Genomic DNA, 27,940 nt, shown 5'->3' with positions numbered 1-27,940 from the left:
AGCAGTAAGAATTCGTGATTAATTAAAAAAAAAACTATAGTTAATTGTACTTAACTGAAGCATCATAATTAAAGTTTGAAATGATATTTTATAAGTACAAATCAATAACAAAACATTTTTTGAAAATAAACATGCGAACTTTTATCGGCAACTGTAAACAAATCTATTGTTTTGTTTCGGTTAACTATTTATGTAATTAATATGGAAAATGTTCATCAAAATTACCCTTTTTTAATCATTTTAATGTTTACAGTTATTTTTGAAACGTTTTCTTTGATCTTTTTCGGAAATAAATATGTTTAAATGTCTGTTAGGTTTTTTGTTGTTTTAAGTCAAATTTGTTAACAAAACATATTTGTTTATGATGGAAAATCCATCTTTTATTCATTATATCTCTCATAAGACCTCCACCATGCATCAGAACACCAAATATCGGTTAAATTTGGTATAAAAATAACAGTTTTCCTATCCAGGGTCCACAATCGGATTATGGACCCGGGTCCACTATAGGAAAAGGGTGTCCTTAACAGGCAAAAAAAAAACTTTTTTATTTCAAATGGCTATTTTTCTGCTCAAAAACAAATTACTGATGAAACAAATAGTCAAAATTGTTCAAAAGACTTCAGATTTCATTGTTTTGTACAAAGTTTTATGGAAAAGTGCTTAAAATATTTAAAAAAAATGTGAAATATGCGCGTCGTTTCTACTATGGGGTCCACTAATGGTTAAAATACCCTACAACAGTGACGAACCACCCTTATTCTCCGTACAACCTTTGAGAAACCCTATTCGGCCCTGTCTAAATATTTTGAAAAATTCAAAGTACTAAGTACACCTGTTTCTAGAGACCCTAAACTTCATGCTTCCCCTCGAGTTGCGCGTGCACAGATTTTTTTTCCGACATTGGACTTTTTAGTGAATAACCCATATTGATAGGTTGATAAATATTTTAGCTTACATTTATTGACACCCAGTTTGTTTTTGCTGCAACGAATCTTGCAATCGCAAGATCTGGAGTGAATTAACCCGACAACTAAAAACAATCAGTCCGTTCGATGCCTCAGGGCACCACCACCAGTTACGCGGAGATAATTGTGTAAGACAACCAGCATGGTCCGGGTTGGTGGCCTACAATGCCACCACCACCACGTCACTGCGCACTGTGACTGGTTAATTTTTCCCCCCCAACACAAACAAATCAAGACTCCAAAGTGTCTGGCCCGGTAGCAACAGCAGGGCTGCGACGTGAACCTTAACGCGAACGCACATAATCCGCCCGACGAATACGCACCCTTGGGGCACCGCCGGTCGCTTGGCCTGATTAAACGGGACGGGTAATTACGTCATAAAACACATAAAAACCACAATTTCGCGAGCGCAACAAATTAGCGACGGATCATCGCTTAAGGGTAAGAATTTTTTTATTTTTAATAAAAATATCGATAAAATTAACCGACGCCCACCACGTTAAAAGGTAAAAAGTCGATGTGCCAGCCCGAGCTACGGTGCTAAAGATCATTTCTAGGGGAAATTTTTCCCAGTTCGATTTTCGGACCCAGCACCCTTGTAAACGTTACCGAAGTCCATTTCAGCCCAGCCCCCAAAGTGGTAAAAGTAAAAAAAGAAAAAAATTGCAGCCAGCATTTACAGCAAAATTGCGCGGGTTGTTTTTTTGCCAGTGCCAGCAATCAGTTGCATGAGTTTGATGTTCAAATGTTGCATAAACAGCTCAGTTGCACGAATTCGAAAACCCAACACCACGCTAGTTCTCGGTAGCGTGGCGCACACACTAGGAAGCACCGTTCTAATTAAGTCAATTATAAGATCATCAACCGTTTTAAGGCTCCTAAACAATGCGGTTGACACTTCCGGAAGTTGGGCTCCGGGCTCCGAAGCCGTTTTGCAGGTCAGCAAGAAATACGATTCTTTTCCTTCAGTATTTGACTGGTTTGGCTTTTTTGTCCACAGCCCATGAAGGCCATCCGATCAGGCTTAATTCAATATTAGCTTCAAGCCCAAACGCAGTGTGTGTGTGTTTTTTTGTTTGATTTGGTTCACCTTCGCCTTAACATTGGCCGCGGACGTCGACGGACACGGACGTTGTTTCAGGCACACCTGTGCGTCGTCGTCGTCTTTGTGGTTCTTTGGCCAATCTATGCAGCGCAAAAGTCAGCCAGTTTTGAGGAAAACCACTTCTTTACCGCTGGTTGATGCCCATTATCTTCGTAAAAAAACTAATATCTTAGTCGAGTCACAGACAAGAAGATTAATCGTCGAAGAAATTTTATCGATAGATTGAACTATTGCGTATGAATTTAAAAAAATACAACTCGTCTTTAATCTAAGATTTGTGAAAGTTTTGATTGAAAAATCAAAAAACAGACAACAATTTTAACGTCTGTTCCTCTGTGGTTAGGCAAAACAGTCGCGAAGCTCGTTCTTGGCTAGATCTGGCTTAAAACAGTGCCTATGTGTGAGATTTGTGCGCGTATACGCGCGCCGGCTGATCTTGATCACTGCGTCCATGGCCGTCAACTAAGTCATCGGCATTTTTTGTCGATGCGTTTTCGTTGACAAAGTTGATGCGTATTTCATAATTCGTACAAAAAAACACATCTCTATCAAACCTTCCATGTTTTTTGGTGGCTTTCAGCTGCCGATAAAATATGAATAAATGTTGTTAAGGTGAAGCCGTCCATAATTCGAGTGCAAATATCATTAGCACCAAAAAATGCTCTGTATTCAATTGAATTTATCAAATATCTGCACCAAAATGAGTTAGCTTGTGCAAAAATAAGTTTAATAAGTAGGTGGACTCAATCAATTGCTCCTAAGGGGCCTATATGGAGAGGCGAAATGTTACTCTTCAATCAATCTGTCAAAACAAGGTTCCAATCAAGCGACAAGACCTTGGCCAGGTCGGAATTACCTTAAAATATTGAAGAAACGAGTTTTTTTTTAGCATTTTCTGATAATGATTATTATTATAATAACGGTTTAACAAAAAAATACGCTTGAAATCTCGATTGTCGATAAAAACTATTTTAAAATAATTTCAAATTTAAACTTGCAACCGAAGAAACCATTTTCTGAAAATCGATCAATCAACGTGTCAACAAAAAAAAAGAATTCAAAAAATCTTTTTTTTTATCTTATAAAAAGCAAAAAACCTTTGACCAAGTTAAAAACAATGCGATTAAAAAACATTTTTAAAATATCTTGATGACTTTTTTCTTAAATGTAAAATTCTATTTGCACTCAAAAAGTACTAAAGTGATATTTTTCGATATTTTAAAATTATACCCATGTTAGCCTATTTTTGTAAAAAGCTGAGAAAATTCTCTCCATTTTGTCTTTTATGGTAGCAAAGATAAGACCATGCAAAGATTAAAAAAAAAACAGGAAAAAATAAAATTTCCCAGTGTTGCCCAATTAGCCCTAGACTTTTGTTCAACGATACTAGGGAACTAATGGTCCGATTTTCAATGTTAAATGACAATTTAAAACGTAACTGTTGAAATACATGTTACTTTCAACAGTAACTTAATCCACCCTAGGGTGGTTGGTGCCTTCCTCACATTTAAAGGGTTCTATCCAAAATAGAGACAAAAGGGCGATGTTTTTCAGTGTTTTATCAATTTGACTCATTATTCATACCACTAGATTGGATAGTCTTCATATTGCAGGGCACTTATATGCTTACACCTTATGATAGGGTAGCCAGATCCCCAATCCAATTTGTGCTTGTTGTAAAGGTCTTTTGATTACCTATCCAACGATATGTCGCATGAGAGATCCGGACAACGGTTTCATCAACATATCTGAGATCCGGCCTCCAAAAAGTGCATAAATAACACTTAAGTGCTTATAACTTTTGACAAGGTTGTCAGATCTTCAATGTCTTGGACGCGTTGGAAAGGTCTTTCAAATACATTTCTGAAAATGTATAACAAACCACCCTTTTTACAATCTTCCGAACTTTAGTCAAAATTGTTTTTTAACATAACTTTTGAAGTACTTAACTAAACTGCATAATTTTTAATAGCGACTTATGGGACCCCAAGACGGATCGAATGAGACCAAAACGGACAAAATCGGTTCAGCCAGTCTCGAGATAATCGAGTGACAAATTTTTGATCAACATCCCACCACACACACAGACATTTGCTCAAAATTTGATTCTGAGTTGATAGGTATACATGAAGGTGGGTCTAGGAGGTCTAAGTCAGTAAGGTGAGGAAGGCAAAAAAATGAAAAAATATTTCGAAATTGTATAAACCACCATAATTTTTTTAAGGGACTAATAACACTTATTTTTTACATCTAAAAGTGCTGGCTTAAGTTTTAAAATTTCGGTAACTTTTGTTAAAAAGAGCAGAAAATTTCACAAAAAAAAAAAAACATTTTTGCATTGGAAATCGGACCACTGGTTCCCGATTGATCAACAAAACGAGGGCTAGTTGGGCTTCACTGTGAAAATCATTTCGTCGTTTTTATCATTGCATGGCCATATTTCAGTAACCAAAGGTCACATCTGGATTTTTTTTTGAGGTTTTAAACCAAATTTTCAGTTTTTGCTTTTTGAGTGTTTTTTAATACCCCTCGCTCAAAGCGGTTTCAAAAACACCCAAAAAGCTAAAACTGGAAATTTGGTTTATTGGACCTTTTCAAAAAAAAAAAAAACTCCAGAATACAAAAAAAAAATAATTAAAAGCGAAATGTTGGGAATTTTCTCAGGATTTCGAAAAAAAAATTTTATGGCAATTGGCAAACATGGGCAATTTACAACAACAAAAACTGTGATTTTTGACTAATGACTAAAACATGAAAACAGTGCATTTTATCAAAATTTTACTAAAGTAGATTGCAAATTCAATTTAATTTCAATTTTAATTCATGTTTATTTCTTGTACTTACTTAGCATAATACGTTTCGTTTTACTTATTAACTAGTGTAGAGTTATGGTCACCCTTTCAGATACAGCATTATCAGCAATTATTGGATTAAATTAATTTGTTACACCATGTGAGATTTAACGAAAGCAGAAAAAATCAATTACAAAAAACTGCTACAAATTTCGAATTATTTTTTTTAATTAGGTAAAAAATACAGCGTGGTCAAAGATTCGCTGCCATTTCTGCCCTTCTCTTTTTTCTAATCTTCATTTTATATTATCTTCTGATAGTATTTGAGTTCTGCGACGCCATTTCAGTTAATTTTTTGTATTTAATTGTCTGTTAGCATATTAAATGCGTTTTCTCAATATTGTGTCCCCACCATTTTGCCACCATCTTGGATTTAATAAACCACTTTAGGGTATTGTTGGGGTCATTCTCGAATTCGACAATCAAAAATTAGACCACGAAAAAAATCGTGACTTGATTAAATATCTGAAGTGCAAATTTTCCGAGGCCTTCGGAAAATCGAGTCTGGACTGTAACAATTTTATTGCATAAATATTTTATTTATATTTCTTTTTGCTAATTTAAATCATATTTAGCTAACAGAAATAAAACCTATCGCGGAACAGTTTTCATATAATGGATTTTCGAATGCCAGCGCTTCAGTTTTAACCAATCGAATCAAGAGTGAATGTGTGTGTGTGCGCGCGCGTGTTTGTTTAAGTATGTGTGTTGTGTTGTGTGTGTGGAAAGAGGTAATGAATGTTGAACTTTCAACATGCACTTGGCAGAGCCCAACCTGCCAGCCAAGTAGCATCAACAGCGTTTTTCTTCACAATTCATTGAAGCTTAGCCGGTTCTCTGAAAACTTTCGGTGTCGACGACGGTTGTTTAGACGAGCGATCGTCATGGATGTTTTTATGAGCATTGCTGTGCGAGGCTGCCGAAACACTTCTGCTTTTCGATTAAGTGCAGATCACAGCATCAGAATACCTGTTTGACATTATTTCATGATTTTTTTTATTATAAATATATCAGTAACCTGGAAACTACCGATTTCTGTAAAATTTTGAATTAATTTTGTTCATTTGTTAATTTTGACAGTTTATCGATCTTACACGGAGAAAAAAGAGTTCCCAAAATCGTGAACAAGCGTTCATGAAAATGGGGACCACGAACAAAGTGTTCAAATCCCATGGTACGATTTCCAAAAACGTACCATGGGATTTGAACACTTTGTTCGTGGTTCCCATTTTCATGAACGCTAGTGATCAAACCAGTGAATTTTAGATTAGTCAACAATGTTTAAAAACACCGAAAAGAATTCATAACCGAATTCGGTAAAAAGTCTAAATGTGTAGAAACAAGAAGTAGACATATTTTATTTTAAATTTTTATATCATCAAATATATAACCAATCCTTATATAAGTAATGTTCCAGAATCATCGCTCAACCAAGTTAGCAAGAAACAAAAAGTAATCTCTTATAAAAACTGTGTCCATCAGTTTACCAACAGTGCCGTGTTGAAGTGGCCGGTGTATGTGACCAAGGCTCACATACATACATACATACGATAACCAGCCAGAGCCAAACGAGAGGGAGAGTGTTTCTCGATCGCCGGTGATGGTGGAGGTGACGGTCATCGTGCTCGATTCGAGATCGAGCCCCGGAATGGTTTTAGGACAACCCGTGTCAAGCTGAAACGAGTTTTTACACTTCAGTCGAATGCTTTGCATTCCAACAGAGCTGTAGCTTGGCATGACCCTCATTTAATCGCTTGACGAGGTTGTTGATTGTAAGATTGTATGATTATTGTTTTTTCACCCCTTTTTTCTACATCCTCTAATTTGGCCACCCTATTTCGGTTTCAAGTGCGTTCACGCTTAATTTGCCCCCGCGGCTCGCCGTGCCTGCTCGAAACTGGGCCAACAGTCAAGTCAGTGTAAAGTAGTTTTTGCTTTTTTACCCATTTTCGTCTCGAATTTCCCCTTTCCGATCGAACCAGACGACGACGGACGGGCAGACCGGTTGGCTGGCCAGCAAGTTTTCGTTTTTCGACTTGAACACACTCCGCACCACACGCGCAATTTCAGGTGCTCGCAAATCTGAAATCCAAGCTCGACGTGAGGACCAACTAGCTCTCTGTCAGAGATATTTTGTAAGTTCTGCGGCCAAGCCCCGGCCTTTGGTGCCCGTAAACTTGGTGCGGAATTGCGACAAATTGGCTGCTAAACTGGTAGGTAAGCCAAGTTGGCAATGGCTGGTATGTAGAGGATGGCGAAAAGAGTTGTTTCTGATTGCCAATGACGCGAGAGCATAGGTACATACTGTGCTGCATTAGGCGATTTCTGGTTTGGCAAATTGGAAATAGTCTTGATGGAAATGGCTTTGAAGGAAATCCGATCCGGCTGTGTCTTTGGATTGCAACCGAACGCAATTCCGCATCTGGTTTCGGATTATTTCGCAAAACAAACTTAGAATTTTCAACTGATTGTGTTGATTGCAACAGTTACATACGGAGAGCACATGACACCGTGATGTAAAGCGATATGTATACCTAAATCGAGAAAATATTACTGACATTTGTATGACCGACCCACTGCTTCACTTAGTCAAACTATCTGAAAATGCAATTACGTCTGCTGTGTGCTATCTTGTGACATAGACCATTTTGGTCGAAAATGAGTTCATGATGACGTTTTGCTGTATCGTAAAACGGGGTGACTTTGATAGCCGGGGCGACTTTGATAGGTTTGCGATTTTTCTGCAAAATGAAGAGTACAATTAAAATACGTAAGGAATGGTTCAGAAACATACTGACCGTGGTAGAGAAGTGTTCAAAGTACCTCATGAAGAACTTTTCATAAATTTTTGAAAAGTTTATAAAGTTAGTTAACTATAGTTAAGAAAATGTGGATGAAAGTCATTATTTTCAACTTCTCAAAGTGTCATGATTTTCTCAAAGAACATGATTTTTAATCGGAAAACGGAATGCATTTCCGGGTTCTTTCAGTGTTGAAAATCCGACGACTATGATTAAATAAGCGATTAATCGTTGGACAATTTTCCACTAGGAGAAAGTTAAATAAGTTTGTAAATAATAAATAATATGTGTTTTTGAAACACAATTAAAAAAAATCTCCAAATTTATAGGCAAATTCAGTTGAACAAATTTCATGTAAAATGTGAAAACTTGTGATTCGTGCTTCGAATTCAGTTTAAAATGCAATATAAATCGATAATTTTATAAACAAAACTATTTTTAACAAATTTCAGGCAAAATTCCGACTTTTAAACAATTTTACCTAAAATTTATATGTATTTTGTTAAAAAGCTTATAAACTTAGTTAACTTAATATAAACATTGATTTTTTTTCTTACAAACTATATCAGCTACTTTAGTGATGGTACATTTAACGTACAAATAAAGTTTGAACATCTTAAATATGATTTTTTTTTTTTTTTTGGAGGGTGATCCAGCCGCACATCGTTGATGTCGAAACCTCTAAACTGGGCCCTCGTCCTGTCACGTCCGTCAGTAGTCTTGTCGTACATTACAACTAGAATCAGATCTGCCAATGAATTAGTACACTTCGAAACTTGAATTGAATACAAGATTTAAAGCAACCTATCCGAAAGCTACTCTTATCTCAAATCCCCGACATTTTAATTAATAGCCAAAAAACGTTTCTTTTAAAACCTGTCTGACTTCTTTTAAAAACAACAAAAAGTAGATTAACAGTTCATATTTTACAAGTCGCTAATTGAAAAAGAGACGACCATTTGATCGTCAGAATTCCAGTTGATCCTCAATTCGCAACAATGGTCGATACAATCATAATCCGACAACCGTTAGTTCAACAGATCAACGAATTTAGTCCGATATCATTTCACTATTGATTGATCGAGACTCTATGGAAATTTTGACAAATCAGAATGGTTTTTATGCAACTTGAATGAAAATCACCGATTCTGATAGAATTACTAAATTCACTATCACTAATTTTGTCCCTAAATAACTAAATGCAAAGTATAAACAGTTGATATTTATAGTTAAAATCCTAAATTCTACAAAAACTGATTTTTTAAAAACCTGTATCCTAACCTGACACCCACATTAAGATAGGGAAAAATCACATATGTAGCGGTTCATTGTACAAATGTGATATTTCCACTATCGGAGAACCTCCTTGTCTCGATGACAGCTTACCGGTCATCGATTAAGCCCTGAGACTGCGTCAAAGTGGGTTCTCGTAGCATGAAGTGGTGTCCATGTGTAAAAATGGAAACTTCAGCAATATACTAAAAACTTCGATTTTAATTCCACATCGGATCAAATCATACTCCTTGCCAAATAAGCATCAAACCTATTATACTCATTATGACAAAGCCCAGGGAACATCTTAAATATGATTTTAACAAGAAAAACTATGACTATCAAAGTCACCCCGGAATTAAAACCAAGAATTTTTAACGTAACTATTTTTCTAAACACTATTGAAAAAACTTTTTTTTCCAAAATAGTGCATGGACTTTGTGTGGCCTACCCCAGTACATGTTTTAAAAAAAATAATCTTGAGAAAAACCTTACCTGTTGGAAAATATTCTAAAAACAAATTGAAATCCTATCAAAGTCACCCCGGTTTACGGTACTTAACAAACACTACAAGATGCTTTGACCCGATTTTGGGAACTCGCTTCCGTTTCCCGCAATGCACACTTGTGACATAGACCAATGTATCATCAAAATGATTGTGCACACTTGTGACACGTCATACATGTTGTAGGAAAATGTGGAAATTTTTTCTTGTTTTTCACAAATTTATGTTGATACACACTTTCTAAAGGCAATGCAACCTTTTGTTTATAAAAATATACTGATGAAGTCGATTAAACTATTGATTTAAGCATATTTTAGTTTGTATTGGAATTCTGTGCACACTTGTGACACGTAGTACAATTTTACTTTGTTTACATAATTTACTATATCTTTTAACTGGTGTAACCAAATTAGTTGAATCTTGGAGCGATTGTTAAGCGATAGTATACAATTTGATTGGTTCAAAATTTTTGGCTCTATCATTGAAAGTTTTGAAAAGATTAAATTTATTCATCAAACATTTTATCATCAAACATTAAAAATCGATTTTCTCGAAAGGTACTAAAAGGTCGTTGTCACAAGATAGCACACAACAGACGATTACTTAAACAATTTTTTCCTTCCTCACCTTACTGAGGAAAGGCTATAAAATCAATCGAAAAATGAATTTTTTAATTAGACCTCCTAGACCTACCGTCATTTATACATATCGACTCAGAATCACCAGCTGAGCAAATGTCTGTGTGTTTGGCTGTATGTAGACATGTGTACCGAATCAATGTCACTGGAATATCTCGTCACTGACTGAGCCGATTTTGACCGTATTGGCCTCATTCGATTCGTCTTGAGGTCCCATAAGTCCCTATTAAAATTTATAAGATTTAGTAAAGCACATCAAAAGTTATGCTTAAAAAATGCTGCATATACATTTCACAATTTGCTAAAAAGGGTGGTTTTTGCATGAAAATCTGCCATATTATATATTTGTAGAAAGGTTCTGAAAAGACTTTTCTTGTGGATTAACAATTTTCAAGATCTGACTTACCTATCTAAACTAACAAGCAGTTTAAAAATGGTCTCAATTTACATAACCTCAAATGGTCGGGTCTGATCGTCACGAAAGGCCGTGTAGAGGGATGCAATTTTCCTCAAAGGCGGGGTCTGTATAATCTTGACAAAAAGTCTGTAGGTAGTCTGTTTTTTCACCCATCACTTATTTTTATTAGGACCTGTTAGGTGCTGCGATACAAAAATGATGCATGAAAATTCAAAAATTTGTATCTTTTGAAGGAATTTTTTGATCGATTTTGGTGTCTTCGGCAAAGTTGTAGGTCGTCGCCGTCGTGCTAACTTGTCGTACGTGCATTTTGGGCCAAATTGAGTTAAGAACGCCATTTTGTGCATCTACACGGAGAAAAAAGAGTTCCAAAATCGTGAACACCCGTTCATGAAATTGGGAACCACGAGCAAAGTGTTATGCCATGGTACGATTTTCAAAAACGTACCATGGAATTTGAACACTTTGTTCGTGGTTCCCAATTTCATGAACGGGTGTTCATGATTTTGGAAACTCTTTTTTCTCTGTGTAACAATGTCACATCTTTTGACCTTCACAGATCCCCAAAATTCTATTTCAATCCTAAGATATTCAATGAAAACCAAAAAAGCTCCGAAAATTTTTGTCACTTTTCATATAAAAGTAGTTTCAATCTTGTCGTGCTATCTTGTCACTCCCTGAAAATGGATGTAAATGCGACAAAAGGCCAAAGGGATTTCAGGTCAGGATACGTTTGACGCACGTACAAGCTTAGAGCTGGGACTTCGGATATCCGGATAATTTAAATTTTTTTCCATATAAAATCAGATATCATCTTTTTAATAAAACCAAATCAAAAAAGATGTACGAAAATCGTATCAGAACTGAAAATTATTTGGTTAAAAAATATTTGAGGAACCCAAAATAGAATTAAGAATAAAAATGTAACAGATCGGATAGTTTTTCGGATAATAGTATTCGACCATAAACCATGATTAAAGGTCTTTTGAATATTTACTTGTAAAATGATTTTTTGTCGTCTTAATATCGCCCCACAGTCGTGAGACAAAGCTGACATGTATGAGTTAGTTTATTTTCTAGTAGGATTATCAATGGTACAAATTATCCGGATATCCAAAGTAGACTACCGTAAACATTTGTCATTATAACTCGGGGCTCCAGCAACCAACTTCGACCAAACTTCGGGACAATGCACAGAATGGTCAGCCAAACAAAACGTGTTTGTTATTGTTACATTGCGTGCTCTCGTTTTTGTTTATTCAAGGTCAAACATTAAAACGCGTTTTTCTCGGAACGTCAAAATGGCGGATGCGACAAGATAGCACGACGACGTCGAGATATGGAAACGGACTACACTGGAAAAAATGATACACGGTAAAAAAAATTGGTGATTTTTAATTTAACTTTTTTTTACTAAAACTTTATTTGCAAAAAAACACTATTTTTTTGAGGACATTAAATGCCAAATTTTCAGAAATTTCTAGGTTGTGCAAAAAATCTTTGACCGACTTATGAATTTTTGAATAAATACTGATTTAAAAAAAAATCGAAATATTGGTCGCAAACATTTTTCATTTTCATTTTTCGATGTAAAATCAAATTTTAAACCAAAAAGTACTTTAGTGAAATTTTGATAAAGTGCATCTTTTTCAAGTTAAATCCATTTTTGACGTAGACTTACGTCTTTGTCGAAGGTACTGGGGTGTCATTCCAAAAAACCCGGGCCGAAGGCCCTGGATTACTGCGTCATCCGTCAAACGCTTATATCTTCCTTCCCTCTAATCGAATCGACACGATTTATGTGCCATTCGATTCGAAAATTATTCAGCAATTTGCTATAAAACTTTCATTGTTGGCAAAATAGTTTAACTATTGAAACAATTGAATGTTTTAAAATGTTTTCAAAATGCAGAGATTTTGCAAGCAAAATGAGCGCTTCCCACTCACGGACGGGAATGTCAAGTACCTATTTTGAGGGGAAAATCATCCGAGCAACGCGACCGAGTGTCGGTCGCGAAAAAGGAGGGGAAGTAGCGGGCCGAAATCATACATAAGAACGCGCGCCAGAGCCCATTCCATCATTCACGTCTCAGACGTCGGACCGGCAGCAGCAGCAGCAGCAGCAGGAAAGCTCAGCCCAGAGCAGCAGCAGCAGGAGAGAGACCAGAGCAGCAGCAGCAGGAGAGAGGGACCAGAACTGGAAAAGAAGTGCGCATCGCCTTCTCGTCGTCACCGTCAGCCAGTTGCATCTCGATGGCCGGACCGTTAGGATCTTTCGTGGTTGCTGTGGTTCGGAGGTGCTTCAATCCCCATCCCTCGTCCCACCCGGGACGAGGCATCAACAAGATGAGGCGCGCGCCTGCTGCCTTCCGCCGAAAAGCCTCTCGTGGGTCAAGCCTTGGTTGTTAAACAATCGGGACATCCAACTAGCTCGTCGCATTCGTGGCGAGCGCTTCTGAAAGATTTACGTCTCATCAAATTCTAGTGTAGAAAGAGTTGCCCTCGTCCCACCCGGGACGAGGCAGCGAGTTAATTTGAATTTAAATTTCAGGAACAAATTTTGGTCTTCGGGGGCGACGGATTGCACAGCTTTCTGAGGCTGCTCTCGCCTCCAACTCTAATCGGTCCTTTTTAGGGCCACCAATTTTCTCACGAAAGAGTTCTTCTTGTTCATCATTCCCACCAAACACTACCACCCCGAAATAACGCCCTTAGCTGAATTCCATCTCCCATTCATGATCATATTCCGTAAATCTATTTAAAGAATATAGCTAATTCTTCAAATTAATATATGGAAAACCCACATGTCCACATATCTAAATTTTACGTAAGTCTACGCCATTCCGGTTATGTCTGTGACATAACTACTTTGACTTTTAGGAGAGTTTGCCCACTTTTGAAAAAAATATTTTTGAAAAGCTTTGAACTTTGTTGATACGACCCTTAGTTGCTGAGATATTGCCGTGCAAAAATTAAAAAAACTGTAAATTTGATGTTTTCTAAGTCTCACCCAAACAACCCACCATTTTCTAATGTCGATATCTCAGCAACTATTGGTCCGATTTACAATGTTAAAATATGAAACATTCGTAAAATTTTACGATCTTTTCGAAAAAAAATATTTTCAAAATTTTTAAACCAAGACTAACATTTTAAAAGGGCCTAATATTGAATGTTTGGCCCTTTGACTGGCGCTAGTATGGGGAGCAACTGCTTCTCTGCTCTTTCCGTAAAACAAAGCTGCTAGCCATGAGAAGGGATTTTGTATCTTCGGCAAAATTGTAAAATTTATGTGAAGAATTCTACAATGCTGCAATGATGATGACCTTTTCCTAATATTTTTTTTATTGAAAATTGTGCTTAACAATTAAAAAGAAAAAAAATACTGCAAAGATAAGCAAACTTAGAAAACTTTTTGATATATCATGTATTTCGTATTTTACAGTTGAAGGTTTCTTTAAAAAAAACTATTTCAAAGTACAGTTCAGACTCTCGGTTATCCGAAGTTCGATAATCCGAAGATTTGTATAGGACTTCAGATGATCAATTCATATTTTTGCATATTTTTTGCCTTTCTTACAAAAGAAAGGTTTAACGAAAATCCGTGCACGGATTAGGAATCGTTCCAGAATAAAATCCTATTATTCGCAATTTAGGACCGTAAAAGCTGTCAAAACAAAAATTCGACAAGTTCAAGCTTAAACGCGTGAAAGTCTTTCTGGCTTATTGTAATAGATCGACAAAGAGTATTATCGATACATATTTTTTAAGTTATAGACAAGCATTCAAGACTATCTCTAACAATATAAATCCAATATGCTTTTTCTTTATTAATTATAATCATCTAGCCATCATCATTAGCATTAGCATTAGCAATAAAGGTCGCACAATTCCGGATGGCTGCACAACGCTTATCTTGCTGTGTAACTGTAATTAAACGTATGATAGCACTAGACTCTCATCCGGTTACAATATTCCAACACGGGATATACCATGTTTTCCTCTTTAGATGAGCGTGTAATACTATCCAGTAAGATAAGGGGCTCCTGGCCGGTACCTTGCTAACCTCGGGGATTGGAAGGTATGTTAGTAAACATCTATCTAGAATGCGCAGAGATCTCTACGTCACCTAGTGGTATAGATGTTTGTAGGGAGGTTTTGGACTCAATGTTAGTAAATTGAACGTTTGTTTTTTTAACACCACCACCACCACCCCCAAAACCATACCATCACCACAAAAAGCCATGCTAGATTTTAATACAAATACATTACAAAACGAATACAACAATAAAACCATCTTCCTGGCCCTGCTGCCCACACGATACTGACCATAATCATCTAGCCATCATCATCACCGCAAATTTGGCCGTCATTTTGGATTTCAAATCACTAAAAGCATTTTTGGTTCATATTCAAGCTCAAAACCCCAGTTTCAAATTTCTAGAATCTTACGTTCAAACGAAAATGCCATGCTTTGCCTTTTTTTTAAACAAATTCCCCCAATTTACGCAGTCAGCACAAGTCAGGCACTTCCATTGCGTAAAAACGACCTTCAAAATTTTTAAGCAGCCGTTTTCGTCTGTTGCTCGCTGCTGAAGATCGAAACACCGAAACGCAACAACAAACACTGCTGCTGAGGCACCGTTTTCGCACCAACTTGAACAGGCTTCGACAGGCGGTGGCATTGACTGGTTTTCTGCATGAAATGTGTACCGTTGTTCTACCATGCACCATCCCGCGACGAGTGACCATTACCATTATTATTATGGGTAGGGTAATGGTCGTTGAAGAGGACGACCATCAACTTTTTTTTTCGGGGGATCGGCCGCCGTTGATGATCGCGATAATTTTCAGCTGTCAGGGTGGTCATGATTTAAAAAATATATTTGAGAATGAAAAACAGAGTTAATATCACAATCCTAAAAGCTTTAAAACGACTCAAGCTACAATTAAAGAAGACCACCCTAATGGGGCAACGCTAAATACCAGTAAATAAAGGTGGCGTAAGTGACTGAGCCTCAACTTGCGACCGCGCAGCAATGTTTTGTTAAGGCACAAGTGTATTTGTGTATGTAATGAATAATGACGTGCCTGGATTGCGTAATCTTTCCTCCGTATTCAAAGGCACGCGAAGATGAAAGCGAGAGTGCGACTTTTAATTTTACAGTTTCAGATATTATTGGCAACACAGCTAAGAGAGTTTTGTTTTTAAGGATAACACAATATTTCTCACATTTCCACCAGTTCGAAACATAAAACTTTAATTTGCTCAAATCTTTGAAAGCAAAAGGCAAAACAAACCCGAAAACAAGCTATAAAAGAGGTCCGTTCACCGACGGCCAAAACTCCTTAAGCTGGCTACCCGTAGAAAGTGCCAAAACCATAATAGATCCATCAACGATGGAAAGTTCAATTCTTCCCAAATTGATACTTTCTACCGAGCGCATAAATCGAAATGATTAGGCAACTTTTATTTTAGAAAGCGTTCGATCACCCTTTTGGGGTCAAATTAGACGCCATCGTGTCGTTTTGAGCGGAGATCTGGTTTTAATATAGACCTTCATTTCTCTTCTTTAAAAAAAGTTGAACTTTTAGATGCTGGCAAGTACTTTTTTCAGTACCATTGTTTAACGTAAAGTGAACCATTTCTTCATGCAAAAATGATAGAAAAAGTAAGTAATTTAACAACGAAATTGTAAAAAGAACTTTTACAAATTTACCCATTTTAATCACTCTAAGCCGTTCGACCAATTCTCATCACTTTTGCAGTTAAGCTGAGAAAGGGTATATTTCCCCTACAACTCCATTGAGCAACTCTCTACGAAATCGGCCGATTTCGTCCATTTTTATTTTTTGTATTTTTTGATTTGACTTAAACATTGTGGGGGCCTTCCCTATGACCAAATAAGCTATTTTGCGTCATTGGTTCACCCATACAAGTCTCCATACAATTTTGACTGCTGTCCATACAAAAATGGTATGTAAATATTCAAACAGCTGTAACTTTTGAGTGAATTTTCTGATCAATTTGGTGTCTTCGGCAAAGTTGTAGGTATTGTTGAGGACTTTTGAGAAAAAAATAGGTACACGGAAAAAAGCAGATTTTTTAATCAACTTTTTTTCACTTAAACTCAATTTCCCAAAATACGTATGTTTTTGATTTTCGAGATTTTTTGATATGTTTTAGGGGACAACAATCCGGAACTTTTGAGCCATAGAGAAACATGGTCAAAAAATCTACCGCCGAGCTATGAATTTTTGAAAAAAACATTGATTTTTGGAAAAAAAAAATCGAAGTTTCATGCAAAAACAAGTTTGACATTATTTTTTAATGCAAAATTGAATTTGCAATAGTAATGTACTTCACAGATTTTTTGATAAAGGGCTCCGTTTTCAAGATATAGCCACCGAAAGTTTGATTTTGGCAAAATATTTGCAGTTTTTCAATTTTTAAAAATAGTGACCATAAGTGACCATTTCTAAGAATATTTTTTAGAAGTTCAGAAAATTTGCTATAAAATTGTCTAAGAGACATTGAAGAGTGGACCTCGGGTTGCTGAGATAGAGCCGCTTTAAGAAAAAGAAACACGAAAATTGAAGTTTTCTTGATCTCACCAAAATAACCCACCATTTTCTAATGATGATATCTCAGCAACTAATGATCCGATTATCAATGTTAAAACATGAAACATTCGTGAAATTTTCCGATCTTTTTGAAAAAAAATATTTTGAAAATTTTTAAATCAAGACTAGCATTTTTAATGGGCGTAATATTCAATGTTTGGCCCTTTTAAAATGTTAGTCTTGATTTTAAAAATTTCAAAAAAAATTGGAAAGATCGGAAAATTTCCCGAATGTTTCATGTATTAACATTGAAAATCGGACCATAAGTTGCAGAGATATAGTCATTAGAAAATGGTGGGTTGTTTTGGTTAGATTTAGAAAACTTCAATTTTCGTGTTTCTTTTTCTTAAAGCGGCTCTATCTCCCCAGGCAGACGGTAATAACAAAATTAATAATATTTCAATAACAAATCCTGTTAAAATAACAAAAAGTGTTATTATTTTATTCTGAAGTTCAACTTCAAGGAGAAAAAATAATAACAGTTTCTGATAAAATAACAAAATTTGGTATTGAAGTGATATTCTATTGAAAATGTTTAATAACACGTTAATAAGAGGAAATGTTATACATTTCAAAAAAAAAATACAATAAATCGCACAAATAGAAAAGTTTCTAAGTGTCCATAACACAATCTGTTATTATTTTTTCTTTTGTTAAATATGTTCAGATCTTTGGGATAATTTTGTCTAATTTCGTCAGGGTCATTATTTTGGCCATGAAATGGGGTCCTTAAGCTATAATTATTCTAAAAAGTTGAAATTTTGAAAGTTGATTTTTTAAATTATTTGATATACCCCCAAAGGGAATTTGCTAAAGTTGGCTAGAACTATGGGATAATTTTGACCAATTTCGTCGGGGTCATTAATTTGGCCATGAAATGGGGTCCTTAAGCTAAAATTATTCTGAAAAGCTGAAATTTTGAAAGTTGATTTTTTTTAATTATTTGATATACCCCCAAGGGATTTTACTAAAATTGGTTAGAACTATGAAATGATTTTGACCAATTTCGTCAGGGTCATTATTTTGGCCATGAAATGGGGTCCTTAAGCTAAAATTATTCTTTAAAGTTGAAATTTTAAAAATTTGTTTTTTTTTTAATTATTTCATATACCCCCTAAGGGACTTTGCTAAAATTGACTAGAACTATGGGATAATTTTGACCAATTTCGTCAGGGTCATTATTTTGGCCATGAAATGGGGTCCTTAAGCTATAATTATTCTAGTAAGTTGAAATTTTGAAAGTTGATTTTTTTAATTATTTGATATACCCCCTAAGGGAATTTGCTAAAATTGGCTAGAACTATGGGATAATTTTGACCAATTTCGTCGGGGTCATTATTTTGGCCATAAAATGGGGTCCTTAAGCTAAAATTATTCTGAAAAGTTGAAATTTTGAAAGTTGATTTTTTTTATTTATTTGATATACCCCCTAAGGGATTTTACTAAAATTGGCTAGAATTATGACATTGAAACGAAGTTGACTTTATAGCGCTGTCGGCCACCATTGCTAGTACCAACCACTAGTGTCTTCCTTTTATCTACAAGGACTTCGCCGCCCTGGGCTCCTAAGTGTATGAAAGTATGGCACGGAGCGACGGCGCCGAATACCCATATTTACACAAAGAATTTTAGAGCGCCCGCCGCGGGATTCGAACCGGCGACCTCTGGATTGTAAGTCCAGTGCGCGGTCCGATTGATCCACACGGACGGGACCACATTATTTTGACCAATTTCATCGGGGTCTTTTTTTCAAATGGGGTTTCAAGCTAAAATTAATCCGATAAAATTAACTTTTGAGAGTTCATTTTTCTTAATTTTGTTATATTCCCTAACGGAATTGATTTATTTATTGAGAATTTTTAAAGTGTGACTGTTATTATTTTTACAGAGCCAGGAAGTCGGAGCTGACGTTGAAGTTCGAGCTTAAGTGAGACCTTGGAGACTGCATCGGATTCAGCTAATTTTCAGCAACTTTTACTTGGAGTCGGAATCTGTGAAGTCGGGTATTTTTGGAGAGCTGAAGTCGTCGTTGACGTCATATCCTGCATCCAGAGTCGGAGTTGTCTTCAAAGTATGGATTCAAAGTCGCTTGGAGGTACCCGACTCTGCAGCCCTGACTAGTACAGAGGAGTTATGGCAACTGCAGGTTTATTTGCAAATTACAAATAAACCAAAACAATAACTTTTTTTGTTATGGAGATATACCAGTTCAATAACATTTTTTGTTATTATGCTGCTCCACCTCTCCGCACAAAATAACAAATCTTGTTATTCCTTCATGATTCCTTCTGTGTTATTGGTTTGTTATTGCAATAACAACATAATAACAGTTTAAGTTATTCTTCGAACAAATCTTTGTTATTGATTTTTGTTATTTTAACAACTAATCCGATCATCCCAATAACATATTTCGATCTTCTCACAATATCAAAAACTGACCTTCCCAAGTTATTTCCGTCTGCTCGGGTCAGCAACCCGAGGTCCAATCTTCAATGTCTCTTAGACAATTTTAAAGCAAATTTTCTGAACTTTTCGAAAAAAAATATTTTTAGAAATGGTCACTCATGGTCACTATTTTTAAAAATTGAAAAACTGCAAATATTTCGCTAAAATCAAACTTTCGGTGGCTATATCTTGAAAACGGAGCCCTTTTTCAAAAAATCTGTAAAGTACTTTTCGATTGCAAATTCAATTTTGCGTTAAAACATAATGTCAAACTTGTTTTTGCATGAAACTTCGATTTTTTCCAAAAATCACTGTTTTTTTCAAAAATTCATAACTCGGCGGCAGATTTTTTGGACATGTTTCTCTATGGCTCAAAAGTTGCGGATTTTTGTCCCCTACAACATATCAAAAAATCTCGAAAATCAAACAAATACCTATTTTGAGAAATTGAGTTTTTGTGAAAAAAGTGTATAAAAAATCTGCAATTATTTTTTCCGTGTACCTATTTTTTCTCAATAGTCCTCACCAATACCTACAACTTTGCCCAAGACACCAAATTGATCAGAAAATTCACTCAAAAGTTACAGCTGTTTGAATATTTACATACCATTTTTGTATGGACAGCAGCCAAAATTGTATGGAGACTTGTATGGATGAACCAATCACACAAAATAGTTTATTTGGTCATAGGGAAGGCCCCCACAAAGTTTGAGCCAAATAAAAAAATACAAATAAAATCCATTTCCGGTTTTGGTAGAGAATTGCTCCATTGTGAAATAATTACTTTTCCTGTTCTAATCTAATCTAATCTAATCTAATCTAACACAAACGTAGCCAGTCCGATGAAAGCATGCTGGAAAGTCTTGTGATTAGATTACGCCCCAAGCACTTTTCTTGTCAATATTAATAATTGCAGTACATCCGAGAACACCCGAAAATGTAAAACAAAAATTAAAGCGGCCAGCCCTACTACGTTGTGTTTAACGCAGAGAGGATTCTGTGAACGGATCACATTTCACAGAATCTACAGGGGAGGAGGGATGCGTGGACATACCGTACCAAACGCTCCGATTTATAGTTGCATTGGTGTTGTGTAGGGTGTGTTTAGTGTAATGATATATAGTAAATATAATCAATGAATATAATCAATAGCATTATTTTATATAGTGAATTACCTTCATTATTAGCTGAAAAATAATACGTTATTAATTGAAATAAGGTAGAGCGTACAGCACAGCATTTTTTTTTATCAGAAGAAATGAAGAGAATGTAAAAAATAATAGTAAGAAAAACTGAGATAAGAGATTTAAAGAGATGTTTGATAGTTTCAGAAGAAATAACTATAAAGAGGAGAAGAATAAATGGAAATAAGAAACGTGGTAAAAAGATGAAAGATGAAACATATTTTTGAATTCTCTGAAAAGGATACAATCTGGAAGCACTGTTAGGGTTTGTTCACAAATTACGTACATGGAGGGAAGGGGGTTTGCAGATTGTAAAGCCCATGTTGACGATAGGAAAAGTGCGTGACAGGAGGGAGGGTGGTTCAGAAATCCCGAAAATCTCTGAATGTAATATTTGAATAACCCCTAAGGCAAGTTTTCAGGATGATGAAAAGTCAGGCATCGTTGAGAGATTGAGCTTTTTGAGCTATTCTCTCGCACGATCTTCGGTTTCCTGCGCTCCTCTGGCAGCAGTTCCCTTCTTCAAACTTCCCCTTAGCAGCAGGTGGAACAGCTTGGGCTCTGCTCTCGCCAGTTGCACTCTCCAGCCTGCGTCGTTGCCTCTCGCTCCCCGAGCCGATCGCGTCCAAAGAAGTCCACACCTTGCGTCCGCCAGGCAATTAACGAAAACACCCTCATTCTCATCCTCCAACACAACAACTCTGGAGTACGGTGGTAAGGGGGAGTCATCGGCTGACCAACACCATCTCACTCAACCGGAGCTGTCAACGCACTAATAACCTTGCAAAACACTTGCATGCAAGTAGAACACCTCGGTGTTTAGCTCAGGTCACACTAACACAACGCTTTCGCTCTCACTCACGACGGCGCAAGCAAGAAAGAAAATAAAAAATGGCCAGAAACGCCACCACCGACCGCAAAATAAACCGCTCAAAACACGACAATAATCCAGAAAACGCGTAAACTCCATCACTCTCGCGACAAACTTTTCACGGCCGACCGAATGCCGCCAAGAAATTCGAACCAATCCTTTAAATTCACACTTAAAATCGCAATCGAAACAAAGCCGCCCGACACACGACATTTCTCAAACACGCCCGTACCTCTCCTCCTTGTGAAATAATTACTTTTCCTGTTATTCAAAAATTACGAACCAGCCTACTTTTTTACGACACAAATAACAGAATCGAAAAGTAATACTTTCCGAAATTCCGATAGAAGGCCTGAAACGTTTTACTTTTCAGCACTCGAATGGGTGATATAAAGTTTGACTTTCAGCACTGCACTTTTTTGATGTTTTGATTGGGTTTCACATTTTCAGGTGTTTAAATCCTTGCTCCTATAATCATCATCCATAGCGATTGCAACTCAGCTGGAAACGCAAACACGGATTATCCAATGGTTTAACAAAGGAACATCGAGTAGTACAATTTGTTATGCGTTTGGACATCGTACAGTACACGCGTGCTAATTCACATCACCATCAATTAAAACCTGTTGATTTTTCGGACCGCCTCGTGTGTACTCATCGATTTTTTTTTCTATTTCTTTCAACTGTTTCGCTACAAATTCCACACCAATGTTCCAGTTATGGGGCCACGTTTCTCAGTTGTTTGCCGCCTTCAACCCATTTTCGAATGTCCGCCTTCGTAAGTCCCCCCTAAGCAATCGTCGTAAGCCGAGCTTTGTTAAAACATTTGGTGGACTTTGACCACCTAAACAGCAACAACAACAAAAAAAAAGCAGAATTCTCGTGGTAGAGTGCCTGCGAGGTGTTTGTTGTTGCTGACGAATGATGATGCTGTAACAGCTGCTGCTGGTGACTGGTAGCGGCCCAAAACAGTGTGCCGATGGCCTCGATAAACTTGTGTGCTCACGGGACGGGTTTAACATCCTATTCCCACTGCTGCTTGACTTGCGGTTAGTGACCGTGGTCATTCGTAGCGTTTGAGAAGTCACGTGATAAATATTAAGTAATTTATTTGGTTCTTAAAACAAGCGAACTGACAGCAACAGTTTACACCCAACCGGGAACGACATGAAATTCATGTAAATCAACATGTTTTAATTTTATTTTTTATAGGTATGAATACTGTTCTCAAAAAGGTTGAAAATCTTGATTGTTTTGCTAATTAATCATGGAAAATACACTTTGACACTTTTTTAGTTTGTACCCCGTTGGTTGGTCAAAGTCAAACTAAAAAGTGACGAACTGTCACTTTTTACACGGCGCTCACGCACACTATCAAAACAAACGTTTGATAGTGAGTGTGAACTCCATGTAAAAGGGGTGTCTAACTAAAACGTGACCCCGTTCGTTTGACAACAGTTGGTGTTAAACCATGGTCTCTATTATGCATTATTGTACAGAAATTTTGTCTTGATTTGATCTTATTGTTTTATTTTAAAACGACTTCTTTCACCTTTACACTTTGAATGGATATCATACACAGTAAAAAATAATGTAAATTTTGAATATTATCTCTTTTATGATGTAATTTTACCTCAATTTAGACTGAAAAAGTGACATTACACCACAAAAGAGGTAAAATTACACATTTCCAGAGGTAAAATTACACCTCTTTTTTCTGAAATAAAAGATGTACCCCTTCCCAGATGTAATATTACCATAATTTTTTTTTCTGTGTAGTTTTACAAAAGCCAAAGCCAAAATTGGAAAACAACCAAAACAAAACTGTTGGAAAGTTTACCCTGCTGACTTGTTTTGGTTCGCGCGGGAAGGAGATATTAACGAAGGGCAGCAGCAACAACAACAACAACCATCCCCCGGGTGGAGGCCATCAACACGACAACCCGTCCCGTGTGATCGTCGGTCGGTCGGTTGGCCGATTGTTTCGTCAGTTTAGTGGAAGGAGAAAGTGCAAATAAAAAAAAAATCCGGACAGACAGACGCAGACCACGCAGCAAACAAACTCTTGTTGTGGTGGCTTGTGAGTGGGGCAAGGTACTTACCTATAGGGGCCGATGGGGGGGGGGCGTGCGAATTGGACCAATTGGGGCGAATTGGGACAGCAGTTTAAGCAATGTTGCAGTCTAATATTTTGCTTTTTTAAGTGGTTTCGGTTAGACCAGCTTCAGAGCAACAAAATGTTTTCATTCATTCCCAAATTTTAAGTGTTCTAAAACATGCTCTCCCTATTCAGACTGTAGTACCGATTCGCCCCAGGTAACGGTACTTGGTTTATGAAAAAGACGACTTGAAACTATGTTTGAAGCACTTTAAAAAAATGTGTTTTTTCAACCAATTTTCCAGGGTGCGGGGCAGAACTAAAACAAACCATTTCGTCAAATACAACGTTGAAGGGTGATAACTTAAATAACCTTTCCAACATAGTTTCCATGAAGTTTGATCACTTTTATAAAAATAGTCACCTAACAAAACAAACATTTTTATAAGAAGTGTAAAGACACTATTTTTACAAATAAGCTTCAAAACAATTAAAAAATCAACTAATGTTGCATTAAAAGTGATTTATAAAGATACCAGAAGTAAAATAATTCATTTAATCCAAATTTCATACATTTTGATTGTTTTTATAAGGCATGATAAGGGTAGTCCATTCTGCCCCAAGTGGATTTTTATTTAACACTTCCACCACCAAACCCCTAAATGGAGTTGAGTTGGAGAATTTGAACGGTGTGCGTCGCGGTCCTCACGCAGGATTTTCGTCGCCGTTTCCGTCTTTGTTGTCCCCCCGATTGTGTGTGTATTTCGATCCGGGCGGTTTAGCGTTTTCGCATTTTAGTTGGTTTTATCTTTCCACAGCCGGCTGTTTAAGATTAAATCATCTATGCTAAACTCAACACCAAATAACCGGGAATAGTCTCATCCGCATACTCCGACTGATTGCCTTGAGAATGCATAATGCATCACAACATTAAACAAAATTTATTGATTATTGGGTCGCATCATCATCCTCTATGTTGAATCCAGGCCATTACCCCTACCCACTAACAAAATCCCAAGTAGAAGTTGTTTTCCGGCACACGCGGGGGTGTGGATATCGTATAGAACCCACCCTTGGTAGCAGCCTGTGCTAACTAACATTCCCGTCCCATTCCCTCGAGATCTACAAACTGACATGGCGGGCGCCGTTGGTGGCCAACGACTGTTTCTTATTCGCACCGGCTCTAGTTTTGATGATCGTGATGTTTTATCTTTTCAGCGCATTCATGCATGCTGTTGATAAGGGAAACATCATTTGATCGTTGAAGCGTGTGACCGGTTGTGCTGATGGGATATTATGGTCCTGTTCAGCAACGGAGAAGGACAACCATGGGTGGTCTCTCATGCTCATGCTCTGCTCATGCTCCACCACCAAACCCCTAAATGATTTGAACGTTCCGTTGTTGTTTGATTACCTTACATCTAGTAACATTCTAAGCATTGAAAATACTTTTTCAAACATTCCTACTATTCAGAATGCTTAAAAACCTCTAAATAAACAACATTTGTGTGGTTTTGTCAATAAAGTTACATTTTGCTCATAATTCGTAAAACAAAAAAAAAAACAATTAACTCAAACGTCGTTTTCGGTGTGGGAATATTATTTCTCGTCTTTTACATATAAGAGTCTTGCCTTATAGTGGATCTAAATCCATTCTAAAGCCCAAATCGAAGGGTGGCCTATTCTGCCCCCTGGTCCATTCGTAGTGGTGGTTGAAAAGTTTTTCTAAATTAAATGAAGATCTTAGTTCTGGGAATTATTAAGAATTTTTTTTATTTTTTTGGGAGGGTGATCCAGTCGCACATCATTGATGTCGAAACCTCTAAACTGGGCCCTCGTTCTGTCACGTCCGTCAGTAGTCCTGTCGTACATTACAACTAGAATCAGATCTGCCAATGAATTAGTACACTTCGACCAAATAAACACTGACGCTGTATGGATCTGACTCTAGAATAAATGCACAGTTGTGTGTTATTCATAAGTCCAAAAAAGTCCAATTATTTATATAAGTACAAATATTCATTTGCGGATAACTACCTAACTTAAATTGAATACAAGATTTAAAGTAACCTATCCGAAAGCTACTCTTATCTCAAATCGCCGTCAAATCATATAAAAAATCGTCAGTTCTTGATTTTTGTATTTTTTAAAAAAGGAAAATTTCGAAATCCGACTTCGTCATGCACACAGGATAAGTCTTGAGAGTCTTCACCCCGAATTTCAGCCATTTTGGTCCATTCCATCTCGAGATATCGTGGCACCCGTAAATCAACTTGGTGTTTCGAAAAAAAAAACGCTCAGAAAGTTAGATAGTCCACTTTGCGCACGGCAAAATGTTGATCTTAAAATCGTCTCTTACTCATTTAAATCATATAATATCTTCATGAAGCTTTCAGGGGAGATTGAAAATCATCTTTTGAGTGGATTCAATAAATTTTCTGTAATATAAAATTTTGTAATTTTCTACATGTATGTAATCAAAACTTTATTATCAACGATTTTATCAAAACATTAAAAAAAGTCCTTTTTGAACGCATGTTGCAAAATGTTTGAAGTGACTAATGGCAATGGAAGAGAAAAGTTATATTCCATGCATGATCGTTACCAACTTTAAGTGAAATTTGTTCATGTACATTGAGTGGTCCAAATCCAGGCTTTCTCGGGGCTACCCCATGAAATCAAAGATTAACCAACGACTAGCCAAAATTCCAAATTTGAGCTCATTCTGGCTACAGGAACTCCTTCCTCTAATCGCTTGATGTTTGTAAGGAAAAAAAAACCGTCAAAATGTTTCGTGTATTCTAAAAAGCTTTCCTAAATTAAATGAAGATCTAAGTTCTGGGAATTATTAAGAATTGAATAGTTATTGCGCCTTCCACAGGTAAAAACTGAAATACATACTTGCTTTTCTCCATATTCATTACAATAGGCTACGGGACTAAGCTTGTACATACTAAGCTTGCTGTGATTCCTATCTAGATAGAACAAGACAGCACACGTGCATCGATCTCTTAACTGTTAAAAGTAAGTCTTCCCATAACATGCAAGAACAAAGTTGTAGAATATGTCAAAGCACGAACATGGATATTTTGAGCTCTAATTCGTTTAGTTCGTAAAAAACAGTATCCAGTTTGCAAAGATATGCTGCATAATGAAAAATGTTTGTCTGATAATATTAAACTCATTTATTTTAAACTCCTTAAATTCTTAACAAGGTATTTTTTCGAGAATTTAGGCAGATTGTAAAATAAAAATATGAAATTTTCATATACAGCCATCCATTAAGTAATAACCAGCTGGCCTTGAGCAAAACTGCATGTGATAAGGGATGATGATGTAAACGCGAGGAAAGACTTTTCCTCGAAAGTTAAAATATGTCTAAAACCAATAACACACACCTACCTCAAACAGCTGATGATGCTTTTCTTTAACAAATCGAAATGTTCACCACGGGGTTCACGTTTACGGGTCTTGGCCAATTTTGGTGGTCACTGTGCGTGGTTTGGTGGGACTGATTACGACCGATTACGAAAATCCTCGCGAGCGAGAGCAGCTGTCTGGTCTGGGGAGCTGGTTTGTCCACACACAGAAATTTGTCACTATCCTGTCGCAACTTGACGTTTCGCACTGCAGCGCAGTTTTTTTCTTCCTTTGCCGAGCACACAAACAAAATTTCCAACAACAACGCACAATACTTTCAATCTAGTACTGCAGCGGACGCCTTTGACAGCCAGCTCACTTTTCCTTTCACCTGACGTAAGTTTTGTTTTGTTCTGATTTTCTGGATTTTTCCAACTTTTTGCAACACGCTAATTTCACCTTGAAGATGATTAATTCACACGAAATTCACAACGAAAAAGCTCCAGCCAAACTGGGCCGATTGGTAAACAGACACAACACAGCAACACTTTAGTCCTCTTGAGCAAACACAATTATGTAAAATAGAAACTCACTTCGCAGCGACCTGCGACTCGCTGCGAGATTGAACGACGTTTTTGCATGCACACTAAAAAATCTCCATCCACAAGTTCTTAAATTCTGTCTAGAACGCGCTGCTGTCACCCACTCCACACACACAGAACACGGTCAGCTGCTCTTGGGCAAAATTTGAAGAATTTCACCACTCGGACGAAAAGCTTCGAGAAACCAAAACCACACT

At 36.8% G+C, this 27,940-nt stretch overlaps 1 protein-coding gene across 2 annotated transcripts in view; it reads right to left on the bottom strand.

Annotated features, from left to right (window-relative positions):
* LOC120415604 (3-hydroxy-3-methylglutaryl-coenzyme A reductase) overlaps positions 1 to 27,707 on the bottom strand; it is a 75,456-nt gene extending 47,749 nt beyond the window's left edge. The window contains exon 1 of one of the 2 annotated variants that reach the window (XM_039577207.2): positions 27,180 to 27,707. The gene's annotated coding sequence lies outside the window, so the exon portion shown is untranslated. The remainder of the gene's footprint in view (positions 1 to 27,179) is intronic. The other variant, XM_039577200.2, reaches the window with a different exon arrangement.
* Positions 27,708 to 27,940: the final 233 nt, after the last annotated feature.

Source organism: Culex pipiens, chromosome 1 (assembly GCF_016801865.2).
Source record: "Culex pipiens pallens isolate TS chromosome 1, TS_CPP_V2, whole genome shotgun sequence".
NCBI lineage: Eukaryota > Metazoa > Arthropoda > Insecta > Diptera > Culicidae > Culex > Culex pipiens.
The sequence above is the reverse complement of the archived record's forward strand: the minus strand, read 5'-3'. Positions and strand labels throughout refer to the sequence as shown.